The sequence below is a fragment of the Arachis duranensis genome, chromosome 5 (genome assembly GCF_000817695.3).
Source record: "Arachis duranensis cultivar V14167 chromosome 5, aradu.V14167.gnm2.J7QH, whole genome shotgun sequence".
NCBI lineage: Eukaryota > Viridiplantae > Streptophyta > Magnoliopsida > Fabales > Fabaceae > Arachis > Arachis duranensis.
Genome location: NC_029776.3, coordinates 13,458,500 through 13,465,072, shown reverse-complemented (window position 1 = coordinate 13,465,072; position 6,573 = coordinate 13,458,500).

Below are 6,573 nucleotides of genomic sequence, written 5' to 3'. Positions count from 1 at the left end.
TTTATAGGGTTAAGTACAATTTTAGTCCCTAAGATATATACTAAAATTTTTTTTCTTTCCCAACCTTTTTTTACATACAAAATCGTCCCAAGGTTTAATGCTATTTTAAAATTGTTAATTTTACTTAAATATTATATTTTATGACCAAAATACCCCTAAGTAAAAAAATTATAAAATAAAATAAAAAGGAAAAAAATAGAAAGAGAACGACGAGAGGGAGAAAAAGAATGTGGGGGGAAGGAAGAAGAGGAAAGGGAAGGTGGCGACGCCGCTTATGATGGAGAGGACGAACGTTGACGCTAGCAGATCGGCTAGGGAGGATGTTCGCCGTTTTGCTCCTCCTCACTAACTCGTCGCATCGCCGTTCTCCTCATCCTCTTCGCTAGTTCGCCGTGTCGCCGTGCTCCTCCTCCTTCTCGCATGTCACCGCTGCTTCGCTGCACTGTTGCTTTGTGAAGGATTAACATATGCTCATAACACGTAGTGGAAGAAAAGAAAGTAATCCTAAAGATCTATTTTATACTTAAACTTTATTCGAATAATATACAGATCAAATCTAAATACCTTTGGACGCTTTAGTAAAAACTTTATTCTTCAATTGTATGAAGACTTTATGCGTATCCACACTGAAACCAACCTTTGCTGTCAATTCCTTAACCAACGGATATTTGATCTAAATTGAGAAACCTCTTTACAACTCTTTGTATATCATAAAATTCTTCTCCAAGAATTAGACTCACATACATTTATGTTGTAGAGATAAAGGAATAAAACTCTTGTGTTGGTTTCATCTTTCTCTACTCTTGTCATACATATATATAGTATGAGATTTGTTACTGATTTCAAATTTGAATCTCATTTCAAATTTAAATCATATCTTATCATTCTAAACTTGAATATTTTAAATTTATGAATCATATCATAACTCAATTTGAAACAGAATCAGTTAGAAACTCATCCAATTTTAAAATTCAAATTTTGAAATAGAATAACTAATTATTCTCAAATCTCATTTAATATTCTCAATTATCGTACTATTATTATATTCTTGTACTAGCAAAGAATAAAATAATATTCCATTTGAATTAATATAATTATTTATTTGACCAAATCAAAATAATAATTAAATAATTCTACAGCAAATATTAGAATACTCGTTAATGTCTGACCCCATAGGTTCAATACTAAACAGGTAGTAAATTAGTCATACTAAATTTACTAATCAAGGTTAGCGTCTAGCAACACTCCTCAACGATCCAATAGTGTAAAGTAATATATTTTTACTAAGAATCTGAGAAGAACAAAGTATAATTCCTTCCATCTTTTCAACTCTTTGGTTAACCCTTAGAGTATAGTTTAATTGTCAAACTCTAACTTGTTACCATTATTATAATGAACTGTGAATGACCTAAGAAACTCATTTCTTCATTTATTCAATCTCCTTGGCCAAGATTTTATTGATCTCAGTCATTATAATCATATAGCTCAAACTCTTTACCGAGAGTTGACGGATTTCTTTTTGATTAATCATTAATTTTATAATTATTTAAATCATACCCAATATCCATTCAACTAGTACCCTAGGAGATTAGGTGTCCGGAATCAAAGTATAATAAATACATTGTTAATTACTATGAAAGTCACAGGTCAAGGAAAACTCTATTACTATGTTCATCTTGAAAATATCCTATTGACAAATATACGGTAATTATAACCATTAGAAATTCTTAAATTCTTAAATTGAGTCAGTTCAATAGTCATATCTCTGTATGTACCATCTGTATATATAATTTAATAAATGATATTTATTAATCTTCATTTAATGATTACTATCACAATGATAAATATCTAAATTTAATTAAGAATTTTATTATATTAATATTTTAATATAATAACAATAACAAATTATTTGATACATGATTGATTAGATTGTGGTCATATTATTTATTCCTAATACTTTGAGAGAGGCGTTGATGAAATTTGCGAATGATGCTCACGCCGTTGTTCCTCGCTAGTCATCGCTGCTCCTCGCCAGTAATCACCACTGCTCCTCCCTAGCTAGGGTTCCAATGCTACTTTTAATTTGTTGATTTTGTTAATTACATTGTTGATTCTGCTTCTGTTTCTTTGGTTAATTACATGGTTGATTTTTTGATTTTATTATTACATTGATTCTGATTCTATTGTTATTATTGATTCTGATTTTATTTTGATTTCATTATTGTTCTGCTTCTGTTTCTTCTAATTTTGAATAGAGAAGGAAAATGGAGAAAAGAAATGAGAATGCTGAGAGTACATGGTATTAAAAGTTTTTTGTTGTTGTTGTTCTTTAGAGTTAAGAGAGATAGTGATGGTTTTTTTTTTGCTTCTCTTCTGCTGTTGCTGCTAGTTGAAATGAATTGTTGTTGTTGTTGTTCTTTTCTTTCTTTGTTTCTGCTTCATTGTTGTTGTTCCTGATTTTGTGATGACGAAGAAGAAAAGAAGAAGAGATGTTGTTGCAACCAAGAAGAGAAAGAAGAATAAAAATTGAGTATGTTGGTGAAGAAGGAGAATGGTATTTTAGTTCGAATGACGGTTTTAAAACTTAACTGAACTTTAGGGACAATTTTGTATGCAAAAAAAGGTTGGGGACAAAAATTTTTTTTGACTTATATCTTAAGGACCAAAATTGTACTTAACCCCAATTTATAACTATTAAAGAGAAATAACATTAATATTGAATCTATATAGTATCTTATATAAAGTAAAGAGTACGAGAATATAAAAAATATAGAGTAAACCAAAGAAAAATAAATATTATAATAGTGAGAAGGAAAATAAAAAAATTCTTAAGTTATAATTTTATATAGTAAATATAAGAAGGAGTGAATATAAAAGAAGAAGATAAATTATATTTATATTTATTAAAGAAATAATATTAACATTGGAGACATAATATCTTATATAAAAGTAAAGTATAAGAGAATATAAAAATTATAGAGTAACTTAAAGAAAAGCAAAATGTCATGAAAGTAAGAAAAAAATGAAAAAAATAAAAAATTATAATAATGAGATACATAAGAAGTAAAAAAGTAATAATAAAAAATTCAATTAAAAATAAAAATAAAAAATAATTAAATTAAATAAATAATAAATAAATTATACTATTTAACTATTTAAATTAATGTGACATAATATGAAAAAGTTAGAAAATTAATAATATATTAAAGAATTATCTTATATTCAATTTATAACGAAAAATTGAAAAGTATAAAGTAGTTACATACACTTCTCCTTATCAATTTTTTCTCCTCTTTTTCTTTCTCAGTATTTAATAGAAAAATGTTGATTAAAAATTTTAAATTAATTTGCATCATCTCATATGCATTAGAATCTTCATGAAACATGGTTAAAAAATTGAAGAAACAAAGTTTTATTTGAATACTATAATCATCTATTTACTAGAAGCTAATTGTGTTGGAAATTTGAAGAATTATCAAGAATATTCAAGAACCTTTGCCAATTAAGGTAGTTGGTTATTAAATGATGACAAAACCAAAGTATGCAAGCTGAACGACACACATTGTGTAATGTCCTGAATTTTTTGAAATATTTTACATTTGATCTTTTATTACTATCCAATCCTCCAATTTTATTAAAATTCTTACACTATCCTAATTTTCTTTTCCCAATCCTAACCCTGATTTTATCCATACTATCCCTCTTCTAACACTCTCACACACATGACTGACAATGAAAGAAGGAAAAAGAGAGGGGGGAAACGAAGAGGGAGAAGAAAGCAAGAAGAAGGAGAAAGGAGAACGACACCAATTAGAGCCATGCTGCCGTCGCTATCGTCGTGGTGGCTACGCGTGGAGGACTGTTATCGTCGCTGAGGGGAACCTGAGGAGAGAGAAGAGAACGCGCAGAAGAGAAAGGCGCGATGAACAGAGGAGGGAGGTTCCATCACCATCACTGCCGGAGCCCTAGCCACCGTTGTTGAAGCCAACCTCGCCATCGTCAAACTACTGTGTTGTAGAGGAGCTGTCGCCGGAAAGACGGGTAACGGTGGTGCGTGCTGCCGCTACTGGGAAAGGAGGTCAGCGTCGAGCTGCGCGCCGCCGTCAGAGTCGTTCCTTGCTGGCGATGCTGGTTGTTGCCTCTACTTCCGGTTTAAGTATCCTATTGAAGCTTCTATCGCCATCACCGTTGCGGTTTCTGGAAAAACGCCGCCAAATAGTGCCTCTATTCTAGTCTAGGTCATTTTCTTTAACTTGTCTTATTTTCACTTTTGCTCTGCTACTATTCCATTTATGCTACATTGTTTCCATTTTGTTTCAGCTGCCATAGCTGTAATTATTACAATGTTGTTGCTGCGGGATTAGTCGGAGTTGTTGCCACTACCTCGATCTAAATTCTACGTTCTTTCGATCAATTCTATTCCAACCATCCTCACCCTTTAATTTGGCACTCCGGATTTGATCTTTTCGATCCTTCAGGACCAAGTTGTGAGTAGGCTTTATATTTATAATCGTTAACCTTTTGATTTATGCTATTCTAAGTTTTTAATTATATTTATAAAACTATTGTTGAAAAACTTTGATTTGATTAGAATAATTGATTTATTATAGTTGAATAATTATTTTTATGAAATTCATACCTTAGAAATTTTATATGAGACTATATATACGTTTGATGAAGCTTTATATTATTTTAGAATATTTGATTTTACTCGAAGATATACTTTTGAAGCATTGAAGTATTTGTTGGTACCCACTTACTTTGAAATTGTGAAATGTGTTTAACATTTCTTATGATTAAAAAAGTATGATTGTAAGAGATTTTTGTTGAGAAAGTACTATCTGATTTGGTTTGATTCGATATCTTATATATATTTGAAAGATCAAAGATTTGTTATATTTGAAATTATATGTTTTGAATTGGTTTGAGAGTAGTTAACGGCGGTTATGATGTTAACTTAGATGCCTCTAACTCAGACTCCAGCTAGTAAAGGTGTTGCTAGTCTAACGTGTAGGCCACACGTTGGATCTGTTATTCTGTTAGGATGCACAAGAGGAAAGGGCTACCTATCGAGGTGGAGCCGCCCAAGTGTGGACTTTTGATTTGATTCCTGTATGAGAACTCCCTTATTGATTCACTTATTCATATAAATTATTATTTTCTAAATAAAATTATTTTTATGATTTATTTATATGATCTCATGTGGATTATAGATGTATTGTCTAGTCACTGGATTGTAACACTTATTCTGTTTTTCTAAAAATATTTTTCAGGAACAAATATGTGAGTATTTCTATTCAAGAATAATGATCTACAATGGATACTTATTCCTTGTTGTGTTCCTAGACGTTATATGCTCTATATGTCAGAGGTATGATCCATCCATATTTATTTATTTTATCTTTTGTTAAAAATATGTAATTATTCATTCTAGAAACTGTATATTTATTCAAAATATTTGTAACATTTTTATTTATCTTATATTCAAATCTGTTAGGCTTGTTAGGAAACTATTTTTCTGAGCGCTAGTCATGGCTCATTTTGGGCCGTGAGTCTGTGACAGAGTGGTATCAGAGTTTAGGTTAACCTGTGCAATATGGAGCAAGTGTCGTATGGTAAGATCACAACTGTATAAATAGAAGCGCGCCTATTTGTATGAATTGTAGCACTATTAGAGGCCTATAGGAATGTCATCCTTGTCTTTTTGTCATTCTTGTCTTTTGGTTCTTGTTATCATGCGTTCTTTGTTGCTTCTTGCCACGTTTTTTTCTTCTTTCTACCTAACATTGAGTTATCATTTGGTAGCTTTTCTTGAACTTGCTTTTGCAATGACTTCAGTTTCGGTTCCGATTTACGATTTCTGCATTGTAGCTAGTTCTAATCTTCCTCACTTTTGTGAATGTATGCTTTAATCTTCTTCATCTTCGTGTTGTTTTCTATGATTCTTGATGTCAATATCTCATACATTACTTAGAAGATTCGATCGGTGTTTGCCGTGAATTATTTAATTCCTTATAGAACTGTATTTGGATTTGTGGATTGCATAGATTTGCTGAGTTACTGATCGAAATGCTTTGTTAGGGATTTGATAAGTGATATTGGAGTTTTTCTTCTTATGTTGATAATCTTTGAAGTTATAACATAATTTTGATTTGCTTTTAATTCTTTCTTTCAAATCAATAATTTTAAAAACTGTTATTTAGTTGCTCAAGAAGAAGGACTATGTGGTGAAACATATGAATAGAATGTTATTGTTGTTTGTTGGATTGGTGATTTTCTCTGCTTAAGTGTAGTGAATTATTTGGGTGATTAGTTGGCTGGATTAAAAATATTTTTCGATCTAGAAGTTTGGTTAAGCTTTTCTAATTTGTTGATATGATTCTATTATGGTACTATGTTGTCAGATATGACTTTTCTATCACGAAACTATTTTCTTGATTGTTCAGGTAGAGGCGGATTTAGGGGACCAGTATGGGCCATGGTCTCCCCTAAATTTTCAAAACTTACAATATATTTTATATAATATTAAAAGGTTTTAACAACATACTTTCCAGTTCAATGGTTATATGAAGA